We start from the raw sequence: 14,633 nt of genomic DNA on the forward strand, positions 1-14,633 counted from the left end.
GAAAATGTTTTGAGAAACGATGTACAAATGTGCTTTACACAATTGATGTGTGTATGGATTGGGATAACAGTTGTATGAGCCCCTAATAAAATGTTTAGAAAAAAAAAAAAGAAATGATTTGTTCATCTGTTTATATTGGGTGAATCAGAGAAGTTACTCCTACTGAACAGCGGCTGTGAGAAGTGCCAGAGAGGTGTTGAGAGATATCCTTAGTAGACATCAGGGACAAGGAGAGTTTGCATCATCTCTGAACACAAGGGATAGACAGTTCTTGCAGTAAAGTAGGCCATGAGCCTCTTGAGAGGATGACTTCTACATAGCTGCTAAGTAAATGAGCAAGCGCCTTACGGGGGCCTTGGCTGAGTGAGGCACCATTTCAGCCAAAGGGGCCCACTCAGGTTCAGCCCTCTTGACTCAAACCAGCAGTCCCTCTTATTGTGAAAGTGGTTGAATGCCCTAGGGAAAAAATGGATGCTATAGAATTTCAAATTAGAGGATAAATATTTAAAGTTGCTGTGACAAACGCCAATTTGAAAGTAGTAGGCAAAGAAGAAATAGTAAACTAATGAAAGGAAGAGATAAATGGAGGATAATGATGCAGTGGGAAAATTATTAAGGTAAAAAGTACAGTAGTGAATATTGAGAAGTATTTCTAAGATAAAGGAAAAAGGAGCCCAAGACGAGGGCTCACATGAGGGTCAAGGAGCAAGAATTAAGGATGGGGTTCCTTCCAGCCTTCTCATGGGCTGCTTTGTGGACTATGGTGTCATCAGGAGGAGGAAAGGACCGAGGAGGAAGCTCTATGCTCCTTCTGCCTCATGGTAGAGTTCAAATATCTGTGAACAACAAAAATGAGGCACTTGGCTACTAGGTCCAGTATTTTGAGACCTGAGAGGAAGAGGGCTGGAAATCCGGGAGCTTCCAAGCACAACAGCAGACTCCGTCCTCACACACCCTTTCCGTATCTACTGGAAGAAGAGAGCTCTGTGGAAGAGCTAAGACATAGAGAAGTGGACGGCAATGCGAGGGGCCACTCTATCTGAAAACAAGGCAAAGAAGTCCTGTGGAGGAAATCAACTAGATGGGAACGAAGAGCAATTCTTTGGGTTACAACCAGAAAGTGGTGACAGGGGCTTTTAAGCGCAGTGGATTGAAGTGGTCTGGGTAGACTGAGTAGAAGTTGTGCTGCAATGCTTGTGAAGTGAATGGGGGGTAGTTTCATATTCAAGAACCTTATGGAAACCAAATAGCCGGAATGCTAACTCATGGGAGCCACAACGTCAAAGGAAGTTTTTCATGGTAATTGGAAAGGAAAGAGCCAGTGGTGATGTAGATATCTATAAACAAACAAAAAAACGAACAAAATAGTAGTTGAATCCCTTAGCTAAGTAAAGCAATATTTCACTTGCTCTGGTTTACTAGCCATCAATGAAAAGGTATTGAAATAAACTGTATCACTTGCTAAATAGTGTTTTATGGTTAAAAAAAAATCAAGCTAAAAAGTGAATGAGGCTTGAGTGTGTTATCTTAAAAATGCCTGAGTCGATCTTGCTTTTGACTTTTGTGTGATTCATGATGGTTTTCTTTCCTTGTTGATTGGTAGTCTTGGAGAGATAAAAATGGACTAAGCCTTAGAGAGTGATATATTTTTCCTGACCTTCTTCCTAGACCAACAGAAGTCTATATAACTGTTATAAGTTAAACTATAAAAGCTTCACAATACATTGTCACCTCTGGGCCAACCACCATCCAAATCCGTATCACTTCAGCAGCAGCATGTTGTTTTAAATTACACCTTTGACAGAAAGTGCTTTCTTCCAGTTCTGTTTCATTTTATTAGACAACTTAGGCTCATTATAGCAGCAATTGAAAACTCACCGGTCATAATTAAAACTCACAGGTCATAAAATTTAATTCAGCAGTAAGGCTAATTTTCCTCTAAGCTATTGAATGTCAGTGCTTACTTTTTCAGTGGGAGTGAAGCTAAAACCTAAAAGAAATTTCTATTACTTTTATTGTTAACATAAACTAACCCCATCCAAAAGATGTATTAGAAAATATTCTCAGTGTAGCTGGAAACTGTGCTACAATCGATGGTGACATCTATTCTCAAGAAGTCTGAATTATAAGAAAGTATTTTATTTGAAGAATTAAAAATCACCTTACAATACTTTACTACTTAGAGGTTTCACAAGTTGACATCTTCCTAGGAGTCTGAATAGTTAGTGCACTCTTGTTCTGGGGACAAAGAAATGGGCGGGAGAGGGTGGGGAGAGAGAATACTTAAGAATAGCCATTCTGAGAATTGTGAATCTTGACCCTGGATGGACATTTGCAGGGGCAGGGTGTGGGCAATTTCCTTTAAAATTATCTTTGTTAAAGCAATAAAAAACATTCTTTTTATAATCTGTGCTCTTCATGCATGTCTTTTTAACATTCCTTTTGATGAGGTGGGAAGTATGCATAAATCATTTCTTCAGCAGATGAACTTAAAATGTTTTTCAGGAAGAATATCACTTGCGCAATGGTTTGATTTGTAAGTTGAAATGGCCAGTTTTTTTCATTGAACAATATTTTTTGCTTTAAAGAATGACTGACAGGGAAAAGTAAGAGTATTCTGACCTGTGTTTAGTAGATAATGCTCTCAAAAATAAACCAAATGATCCTGTCACTGACAATACTTGTTGCTAATGATGAAATTCTGACTTTCAAACACTCAAACTCACTGCCATCAAGTCATGCTGACTCCTAGTGACCCTTATCGGACAGGGTAGAACTGCCTCTGTCAGTTTTATAGACTATAACTTATTATGGGCAAAAAAACCCCATCTTTTACTTGAGGAGCGGCTGGTGTTTTCAAACTGCTGACCTTTTGGTTAACAGCCCAATGTATAACGATTATGCCACCATGGCTCTTTTAAACTTTCAAATGGAACTTAAAATTTGGAAAGCAGCCTTCCAATACTTGATGAGATTGATGATATGACATTAACAGATGCCAATTATTTTGCGTTTATATATTGAAATCATATTTAACATTTTTCAACATCTGAAAAGCAAAACAAACACCATCAAGTGGTGTGTCAAATTCCTGGAGACTACAGAGCAGATTAGAACCGCTTCTGTGGGTTTTTGAGACTGTATATTTCACAAGAGTAGACAGCCTCATCTTTCTCCCTTGGGACAGCTGGTGGTTTCCAACTGCCGACCTGGCAGTCAACAGCCCAGCATGTCACCAAGATGTCAAAGCTCAGTAAATTGATGTTTCCCAAATGATCAGTGAATGCAATTATAAAATTATGTATTAATAAATGATTTATTTAAAGGAAAAAGGATGGATTTTAATATCACAGAATAGAAAAAGGTAGATATTGTACATAACTTTTTTTAAAAACATTTTATTAGGGGCTCATACAACTGTTATCGCAATCCATACACACATCAATTGTGTAAAGCGCATTTGTACATCATTTTTAAAACATTTTCTCTCCACTTAAACCCCCGGCATTAGGTCCTCATTTTCCCCCTCCCTCCCTGCTCCCCCCTCCCTCATGAGCTCTTGATAGTTTATAAATTGGTATTTTGTCATATCTTGCCCTGTCCGACGTCTCCCTTCACCCACTTTTCGGTTGTCTGTCCCCCAGGGAGGAGGTCACATATAGTTCCTTGTAATCGGTTCCCTCTTTCCTACTCACTCTCCCTTTACCCTCCCTGTTTCGCCACTCACACCACTGGTCCTGTACGGCTCATCCGCCCTGGATTCCCTGGATTTTCAGTTCCGATCTGTACCAGTGTACCTCCTCTGGTCTAGCCAGACTTGCAAGGTCGAATATGAGTCATGGTAGTGGGAGCGGGGAGGAAACATTTAGGAACTAGAGGAAAGTTGTATTTCTCATCGCTGTTACATCGCACCCTGACTGGCTCATCTCCTCCCCGAGACCCCTCTGCAAGGGGATCTCCAGTGGCCTACTAATGGGCTTTGGATCTCCACTCCGCACTCCCCCCATCATTCACTATGGTAAGATTTTTTGTTCTGATGATGCCTTATACCTGATCCCTTCGACACCTCGTGGTTGCATAGGCTGGTGTGCTTCTTCCAATTGTACATAACTTTTATGCAATTGTCATTTGTTGAGTTTTGGTGTACCACTAAAGAAGGATTTTCAGAATTATCTGAGGATATTAAGAAATGCTCCTTCCTTTCCTTATTACATACCTGTTTCAGATTAGAATTTCTTATATATTTCAGAAACTATAAATGGCAACAGATTAACTATTAAAGCAAATATGACCATCTGGATTCCTCAAATATGACCTAAATGAAGTCTACAAAAATATTTTTTAAAATACCATTCTTGTCATAATTTAAAAAAATCATTTTATTGGGGGCTCATACAACTCTTATCACAATCCATTGTGTCAAGCACATTTGTACATATGTTGCCATTATCGTTTTCAAAGCGTTTTCTTTCTACTTGAGGCCTTGGTATTTTTTTCCCATCCCTCCCTTATGAAGCCTTGATAATTTATAAATTATTATTATTTTTATATGTCTTGCGCTGGTTGATTTCTCCCTTTACCCACTTGTCTTTTGTCCATCCCCCTGGGAGGGGGTTATAGATACGTCATTGTGATTGGTTCCCTCTTTATTCCCCCCACCTTTCCCTTATCCTCCTGGTATGGCTACTCTCAATATTGGTCCTGAGGAGTTTATCTGTCCTGTATTCCCTGTGTATCCAGCTCTGATCCGTACCCATGTATATGCTCTGGTGTAGCCTGATTTGTAAGGCAGAATTTGGTTCATGATAGTAGGGGTTTAGAAACATTATGGAACCAGAGTACAGCTGTATGTTTCATCAGTGCTATACTGCATGCTTACTGGCCCGTCTTCTCCCCACAACCCTTCTTTGAGGGGATGTCCAATTGCTTACAGATTGGTTTTGGGCCTCCATTCCGCTCCCCCCCTCATTTACATTATGATTTTTTGCTCTGGATCTTTGATGTCTGATACCTGACTCCATCGACACCTCATGATCACACAGGCTGGTGTGCTTCTTCCATGTGGGCTTTGCTGCTTCTCAGGTAGATGGCTGCTTGTTTATCTTCAAGCCTTTAGAATCCCAGATGCTATATCTTTTCATAGCTTGGCACCATCAGCTTTCTTCACCACCTTTGCTTGTACCCGATTTGTCTTCAGCAATTGTGTCCGGAAGGCTTGTCACAACTTTTTAAGATAAAAATATTTTTTATTTTCATTAAATTGGGTGAAGGGGAAGACAATACTCAATAAGGGTAAAATCTACACAAAATAGTGTATGCAAACGAAGTCACAGGGAAGAATACAAGAGTAAGAGGCAACAAAGGTAACAATAACAACAATAACCTAAAATGGATATATAGTAGATAGAGGTGAAAGCTCAACAGGTATGGGAAGGAGAATGGAATTATCACAAATAGAAGAGGGGCTTCATAAAATTCATGGGAAAATTCCTTTATCTCTTAGTTCCATTTTTCCATGTTTTGAAGTTCCTGTGTTTATTTTGAAACCCTCAGAGAATATTTTCACGTATATATTTATATGTGTTGCTAATACATCCATGAATATATAGAGTAGCACACAGGGAGAAAACTTGTGAAGACATGTTGCCATGTCAAACACCTTGAGGGAATGAATTGCTGGGCCTGGGGCTCAGAAAGCATAGGCATAAAGGCCATGTTTTCCACCCGATTTTGGTAGTGCTGGCTGGGTCTTTGAAAGCTTGTGAGCAGCCATCTAAGGTACAACTATTGATCTCTCCCTGTGGAGCACAGAAGAGTGAAGAAACTCAATAAAGCATGGAAATAAGAAGTACTGAAGACTAAGACACTAGGTGAACCCCCACCTCCACAGTCCTGAAACTAGAACTAGAAGGTACTGGGCTATGCCAATAGCTTTGAAAGGGAGTACAATAGCAAGTCCTGGATAGATTGGGGGGAGATACTGACAAGCAACTCATAATAATAATAATAAATACCAGGATAACTGCCTAGATAGAAAGTCATGGAACCCTTGAGATAATGGCGCGAACTTACCCTTCCGGCTGGAACTAAGCTGATCCCTGTGGTTCAACATTCAGCCAACTGATGGACAGGCCTATCCAGGTGGCATGCAGTCTTTAGAACCATCAATCATAGGAGATCAACAGGGCAGCATTTACCCAGGGTGGAAGCTCGGAAGGCAGGAAGGGACAGGAAAGAAAGACATGTGGAAATGGAAAACACATGGAGGAAGTGGGAAGACTTCTATTACACTGTGGGGGTTGGAATCAGTGTCACAAAACATGTATAAATTGAATGGAAAACCAATTTGCCCTGTAAACTTTCCCCCAATTCAAACTAAGAAGTTAAAAAATGTTATGCATGTTAATATGTAATATATTTATTTTCATTCATAAATTAATGAACAAATGAGCACTGTGTTTAAATGAACACAAAGACTTCTTCCTTGCTTAGCATCCAGCTCTCAGCACTCATACCGCAGATCCAGAAATTTTAAACCGAGCCCTTAGAATGAAACTTTTTCAGGGTTCACGGGACGACTTGCACACACCTTTTCATTTATCTTTTTAAACCAGAAGGCAACTCTTCCATGTTATGCAACTTCCCACGTCAGTAATGGACTTAGCTGTGAAGTAGGAGGTTTGAACAACAACAGTTCTTAGGGGCAAAGGGCAAACTGATTAATTTGTCAAAAATCAAATAGGTTCTAACACATAGTGACCCTATTGAGTACCCCATGTACACTAGAATGAAACACGAGCCGTCCTCACAAGCGTTGTTCTGTTTGAGCCCAGTGTGGCAGCCAGTAGGTAAATCCGTCTCATTGCCCTTATTTGTGGCTCTTCCACTTTGCAATCATGAAGTCTTTTTCCAGGGACTGGTCTCTTCTTTTTGTACAATGTCTCTGTGTATTCCTTCCATCTTGTTTTCATGCTTCCTGCATTGCTCAATATTTTGCCCTTAGAATCTCTCAATATTGCAAATTGAGTTTGGATTTCCCCCCCAGTTACATCAGCTAGATAGATGCTGACTACTTTCTTCCTTTTGGTTTTTTGAACATTTCATTATAATACTTTATCTTTTCTGGTTGTCCTTTGAAATGTATCTGTTCATCTCTTTTACTTCATCATTTCTTCCATTTGCTTTAGAGACTCAAGAACAACTTTCAGAGTCTCTTCCTAATATTCACTCTGGTATTTTCTTTTCTGTCTTTTTAATGACCCTTTGCTTTCTTTTATGCATAATTTCTAATGTAATCCCATAGGTTGTTAGGTCTTCTATTACTAGTGTCAATGGCACAATGGGTTATGAGTTGATCTGCTAGCTGCAAGTCAACAGTTCAAAACTACCAGCCAATTGGAGGAAGAGTAAGGAGGCTTTCGGTTCCATTAAGCAGTTACAGCCTCTGAAATCCATGTGGGAAGTTCTACTCTGTCCTCTCTTATCACTAGGAGTAAGAATCGACTTAATGGCAGTGAGTTTATTCTTCCTTTTAGATACCATGAGTGCAATCAATTCTTGCATAAAAAAAATGGCATCCCAGTAATTTTCAGTTACTTCTTCCCTTTCTCCATATTTCAACCTGTGGTTTCTGCAACATTTAATTAATAATATAAAGCAATATATATGACTCCTAAATTTTCATATGATTCTAGTCATAATAGTTGTGAAGGATGTTAATGAGTTCATGCTATTTTTATGGATCCAGATTTTAGTGTTGGCAAAAACTGCAATATAAGCTATAGAAACTTATTTGATAAATTTAAAATATTTGTAATATTTATGTGATAATGAATGTCTGTGATTTAATTTTAATTATTGGACAGATGTAAAATTTTTGGTTCATATCTAATTCTTAGGGTTTCTTTGAGAATTTTAATGATTTTTATTGCTATTCTCTCAGCAGTAAAACATTTTTACAAAATTAAATTAATAAAATATTTTAAACTACACTGATGCACCTTACTCACCTGACCTCGCTCTGTGTGAATTCTTTTTGTTTCTGTGAATAAATAAGGACATGAAAGGATGGCAATTTGATGATACAGAAAGGTGAAGAAAAATAACGAGGGAGGTGCTGCCAGCCATCCAGACAGATGAGTTTGAAAAATGTTTCCAAAAATGGAATCACAGATTTGACAAATGTATTAAGTGGAATGGAGAGTACTTTGAAGGGGGATAAAGTTGCTTAGTTAAAAAAAACATTAAAGACATAGCTTTGTAAAAAAATTCTGGTTTTCTTTGGGTACCCTCTTGTACAATAACACTTGACAAAGCAAGGTGGCAGAAAGTATTTGGTGACCAAATTGTCCAGTTTTGCCAGAATAAGAAGCCAGGTGGAAACAAACGGCCTACAGTTACTGTATTCAGGTCCCTTTATGAACTGCGTGTACTATACAAACAAAATCCAGACCATCACACTTCTCTGCAGACACTAGTCCTTCCTGCCCTCCTTGTCTGCAGGTACTAGCTACATGCTCCCCACCGGCTGCCCCTTGGTCTCAGTTTCTCCTTTGATTTTCACCTTTGAATTTCCATACTTGCTTGGAAAAACTCATAGACATAACTTTCCCACTTATTCTTGTTGACACAATGGCTCAGTTTACCACCGAAAAATTAGACGTTTGGAATCCTCTAGTTGCTCCTTGGGAGAAAGATGTGGCAGTCTGCTTCTAAAAAATGAAAACCAAAAGCCCAGGTTGGCAGTTCTTCCTTGTCAAGTGGGCTCAGTCTGAGTTAAAATACCCCCTTCACCACCTAACAACAATGTAGCCTTCTATAGGACATCTGATAGTTGTTGATAGATGACACCCAGTCAGGTCGGACCCATCATGACCCCTATGTACAACATTGCTTCAGCCACTGTTTCAATCCATCATCTCCTTAGGACCTTCCTCTTTTCACGTCCTTTAATTGACCAAGCATAATGTCCTTTTCTGATCTCTCCTACCAACATGTCCAACGTAGGTAAGATGGTCTCACTTGCCTCCAAGAAGTACACTGACCGTACTTCTTCCAAGACAGATTGGTTTGTCTTTTTGGCAGTCCATGGTATTTTCAATATTCTTCACTAGCACCACAACTCAAATACATCAATTTTGCTTCCATTATCTTTATTCAATGTCCACCTTCCACACAGATATGAGGCAATTGAAAATACTATGACTTGGGTCAGGCACAACTAATCCTCAAAATAACCTCTGTGCTTTTCAACACTCGAAAGTTGTCTTGTGCAGCAGATTTACCCAATGCAATGCATTGTTTGATCTTTCGCTGCTTCCATGGGCAGGGACTAGGGATAGAAGCAAGGCAAAATCTTTGACGACTTCAATCTTTTTTCCATTTATCATAATGCTATCTACTGGCCCAGTTGTGAGAGTTTTGGTCTTCTTTACATTGAATTGTAATCCATACCGAAGGCTGTAATCTTTGATCTTCATCAGCTAGTGCTTCACATCCTCCTCACTTTCAACAGGCAAGGCTGTGCCATCTGCCTATTACAGGTTGTCAATAAACCTTCCTCCATTCTCATACATTCTTCTTCATATAATCTAGCTTCACTGATGATTTGCTCAGCAGCTTGAATAAACATAGTAGAAGAATTTTACAGACCTTGACGGAAACTGATCTAACCAGTTTTGTGTGTGAATACTTATCTAGAAAGAAAGGAAAGAAAGGGAAATAGAGAAGGGACGAAAGGGAAGCATAATAGGATGAAAGGACAAAAGAGAAATATAGGGAGATAGAAAAAAAATGGAACGAAGAAAAGAGGGAGGAGAGAATGGAGGGAAGGCTGAAGACTGAATGAGTATAGTAGATTAATTGTATACGTTTGAATAAGCATTGTAGAAGGGTACAGCCCTGACACACACCTTTTCTGATTTTAAAGCAGGCAGTATTCCCTTGCTCTGTTTGCACAACTGCCTCTTGGTCCATGTACAAGCAACATAAGCACATTCCAGTGTTCTGGAATTCCCATTCTTCTCAAGGCTATTCTTAGTTTGTTATTATTCACACAGTTGAATGCCTTTGCTTAATTAATAAAACATGTTACCCTTTATCTGGTGTTCTCTACTTTCAGCCAAGATGCATCTGACATCAGCAATGATATTCCTTGTTCCAAGTTCTCTTCTGAATCTGGCCTGAACCCCTGAGAGCTCCCTGTCAATGGACTGATACAACCTTTGTTGGATGATCTTCAGCAAAAATTTACCTGTATATATAAATGACATTGTTCTAGAATCTGAGACTTCTGTTGGTTCACCTTTCTTGGGAATGGGCGCAAACATTGATCTCTCTCCAGCAAGGTAGCCAAGTGGCTGCATTCCATATTTCCTAATTTTTAAATTTCTAATTGCTCACAGTCCGTTGAAACATTTTGTTATTCCATTAATTCTTGGAGTTTGATAGTTACCCCCTGGTCTTATACAACTGAACCAGACCTACAAGCACTTAGCCTATCTTCCATTCTCTTCTCCCTCTTTTCTTCATTCCATTTTTTCTATCTCTCTATATTTCTCTTTCCTCCTTTCATCCTATTATGCTTCCCTTTTATCCCTTCTCTATTGTCCTATCTTTTCTTTCTTTCTAGATAAGTATTCATACACAAAACTGATTAGATCAACTTCTGTGAAGATTGAAGTCTTGGCAACTTAGCCGTTCCATTCCGCACTACAGTGATCTATGATTTGAGTCAAGCTGATAGTAAGAGGCTTGTTTTGGAAGCAATAAATAATCTCTAAAATGCCATACCCAAATTAGATGGCAAACATAGAATCATTTTACAATCTATGTCTGGGCTCCAATCGTAAGTGTTATGTAGAAGCAATGGCCTGACGAAGGAACAAGACATGGGTTTTCAGGTTGTCTTAGGGGGCAGCAGTCATCTTCCTGCAGGAAGTGGCGGTTATGCTGAACTCTGAAGAATGAGTCGGTGTTGGTCACAGGAATTCTATGGGGAACCTTTAATCAGGCAGAGTAACATGTGTCAATGTCTCAGGATGAAAAACTAGGGAGCACTTCAGGCACTGGCAGAAATTAGAGCAGTTTGGTTTATTAGAGAAAGAGAGAAGGTAGTGAGTTCTGAGGTTCAAAAGTCAGTAGGAGCTAAACAATGCACTGTCTTGAGGAGAGTGCTAATGCTTTGGTCTTTGATTTCAATGGCACAGGAAGCTTCTGAAAGGAATTAGTGGGAAGGGATTAAGTAGGCTACTTTGGCTTCATGAGACTGAATGACCCGCTCTGACCATCAGCAGAGGGAGGAAGAGAGATGAAAGGAACAAACTCACAGTTTAAAGGAGACCTTAAGATAGTCTATGGTTTGTGCTCACTCCTTTTATTCGCACAAGTGTATAAGTTTGTCTTTCAAATCGCATAGGATTGTGGTTTTGTTTGTTTTTACTTTTACCTAGCGCATGCTTTGCTTCTGCTCTTGACACATGAAGCCCTGTCTCTTTTCTGAATTGAACTCAGAAGCCTCTTTTAACTGAGACATTTTTGGATTTAACATAAAAGTAAAAGAGGATCAAGAGACTGCTGCAGTACTGTTTGTTGTACTCTGTTTATAAGAGCATATAGCAATCAATGTTTGCACTCCATGGAAATATGGTTTCAATTTTGTCCTTGAAATATGAGAATAGATGTGTTGCCAGCATGTATTTATTCTTGCCAAATATCTTATTTCGAGAGTGTACAGACATCCTATGAAGTTTTGCTACTTCTTCTTCTTCTTTTTTTTAACTTTAATTTCATTTTAAAGTGATTAACACTTGATAAATGACACCACTTGCTACAATAACAATAATAGTAGTTGGAATAAGGCGCCAACATATATGGTGAATCGGCACCAATGACCACACATCTGCTAAGCATACTGATTGCTGTTTTGTTTATTGGTGTTTGTACCTGACAATAAAGGCTAGCTTCCAGATCTGAACTCTGCCTTGCTTAGAATCAGTAACAAGGGCTAAAATTTGGGGGCTGGGTGTTGAGAACTTGTGATATTTTGAACTTTATGACTTATCACTACAGAATTATACAACAACAAAAAAGAAGTTTAATAATTGTAACCCTACAAATTTATTATAAACACAACCCATTCTGGTTTACCAATTATTTGAAGGTTAGATCCTATAAAGACAGCAAGTATAATAAGGGTTCCTGGGGGGTAGAGTTGGGGCGGGGGTAAAGTGAAGCTGATGTCAAGGAGCTAAAAAAAGAAGAGAATGTTTTGAAATGGATTGTGGTAGCAATTGTTGATATCAGTATTAATTCCCAATAAATTGGTTTGGGGGCAAAAAAGTTTCTTTTGCTATCAAAATACAATGAAAGGCATACAGAATTGTGTTAGTCTGGGTACATTAGAGAAACAAATCCACAGAAACTCATGTATAAGAGAGAGTTTTATATAAAGGTTAAATGTGCATCAAGAAAACAGCCCAACCCAGTGCTGCCCAAGCCCACAAGTCCAGCATTAACCCATTAGCCCATATGTCCAACAACAATCCACAAAGTCCTCCTCCATCTCACAAAACAGATGCAATGATGCCAACTGCAGGACGAAAGCCGAGTCAGTGAATGTGTAAACATCTCAGCACTGGCAGGGGTCTCTACATGGGTGCTCCAGCACCCAGGGCTGCATCGGGGCAACTCCATGTGGCTTTTCCTCAGGGACGTCTTGCAGGAAGTGAGCCTTGCCAGCTAAAGCAGGGAACTGGCCAAGGCAGCTTCACCCTGGTCTGACCATCAGAAAGCAAGAGACCTGAGAACTAGAAAGGCAAGGCTCACTGAGCCATCTGCCCTTCAATTAACCCCACATGTGTTTATCAGCCAGGTTGGCACAATAAATTAACTCAGAACTTTTAATTAAGAATAAAAAGCTAATCTGTTCTTTTCTTGATGATTTTGATATAATATTTTTTTCTACAAGTCAATTGCCTCTTTTGTTCAACTATATGCTTATACTTTTCCTATCTTTGGATTAAGTATTTGTGGTGAAACAACAGTAAACAACCCGGAATTGACAGAAAAAGAACCTCCTGAAATATGAAGAATTTTGGCAAACTTATACTAGAATATGGAAGTTCTACAATGATAAAAGGATAAAGGTCATCAGAGTTAGCCTTGAATATTTTTAGATTTTTTAAATTATTGCTGTTTTATTCTATCATCCATTTTATATTAGATCAACAACACATTTCATTACTGTTGTACTTTATTCACTGTAGTTCCCATACTGTAGGGAGTCGCAGAAGAATATTCCTTTATGGCATATCCTTAAGTTATTGGTATCAAATTCACTATGTGAAAGAGATTCAGAGAGAGTAAACATTTGAATAGGTTTGAAGGTTTCCTTTAAATTTCCCCTTTACAGTATTTTTTTACAGTATTTCTTGAAATGTTATAACATTCACATACCTGACAAATCCAGGAATAATTGTACATTTAGGGTCAATTAATAAAGTTTTCAAATATCTAGCTTTTGTGCTCATTACTTCATTGAAACTGCTTACAGCAAGTTAATCAATAGTATTCTACTTTAAAAATCTATTGAATTAGCCCAGTCACTGAACCGCCGCCGAGGACTCAGCAGCCTCCCCCTCGAGCCCCCTCGAGTCCCGACGCTCCGTCCCCCCTGCCCGCCTTCTCCAGCCGCCGCCTTCCGCAGGCCGTTTCCACCGAGGAAAAGGAATCATATCGTATGTCCGCTATCCAGAACCTCCACTCTTTCGACCCCTTTGCTGATGCAAGTAAGGGTGATGACCTGCTGCCTGCGGGGACAGAGGATTATATCCATATAAGAATTCAACAGCGCAACGGCAGGAAGACCCTTACCACTGTCCAAGGGATCGCTGATGACTACGACAAAAAAAACTAGTGAAGGCCTTTAAGAAGACATGTGCCTGCAATGGTACTGTGGTTGAGCATGCAGAATATGGAGAAGTGATTCAGCTCCAGGGCGACCAGCGCAAGAACATATGCCAGTTCCTTGTAGAGATTGGACTGGCTAAGGACGACCAGCTGAAGGTTCATGGGTTTTAAGTGCTTGTGGCTCACGGAAGCTTAAGTGAGGATTTCCTTGCAATGAGTAGTAAAATTCCCTCTGTCCCTTGTCACAAGTTTAAAACCTCACAGCTTGTATGATGTAACCATTTGGGGTCCACATTTAACTTGGACTAGTGTAACTCCTTCATGCAATAAACTGAAAAGAGCCATGCTGTCTAGTCTTGAAGTCCCTCATTGAAACAGAGGTTGAGCAGTAGGTGCCTGGCAGTGCCCAGTCTGAAACAAAACAATAGCATCATGTTTCAGTCAGGCTCAGAGCCCCGAGTTCTCAGATGGCTATGTCTGGCCAGAAACACCCCTGCCCTAAGAAAATGGCATCCACCACCTGGACAGCCCCCAGTGGGGAAGAAGGGGTAAGGCAGCTGTGCCACTAGCGGGATGCTTCGGTAGCAAGAGAAAGATCCTCTGGTGTTGCGGGCCTTAGGAGAGCAGCCCCTTCCCTCTGGTAAGGTGATAGGGCTTCCGGCTTTGCCACCAAGGTCTTGGTTCTTTTTGACCAGACATATCCTAGCTAGGGGGTGTCCAAAGAT

At 39.7% G+C, this 14,633-nt stretch overlaps 1 pseudogene; it reads left to right on the top strand.

Annotated features, from left to right (window-relative positions):
- The first annotated feature begins 13,607 nt into the window (after positions 1–13,607).
- LOC101651563 lies at positions 13,608–14,252 on the top strand (annotated as a pseudogene).
- Positions 14,253–14,633: the final 381 nt, after the last annotated feature.

Source organism: Echinops telfairi, unplaced genomic scaffold (assembly GCF_000313985.2).
Source record: "Echinops telfairi isolate 266 unplaced genomic scaffold, ASM31398v2 ScPeMD7_3533;HRSCAF=4204_0, whole genome shotgun sequence".
Classification (NCBI taxonomy): Eukaryota; Metazoa; Chordata; class Mammalia; order Afrosoricida; family Tenrecidae; genus Echinops; species Echinops telfairi.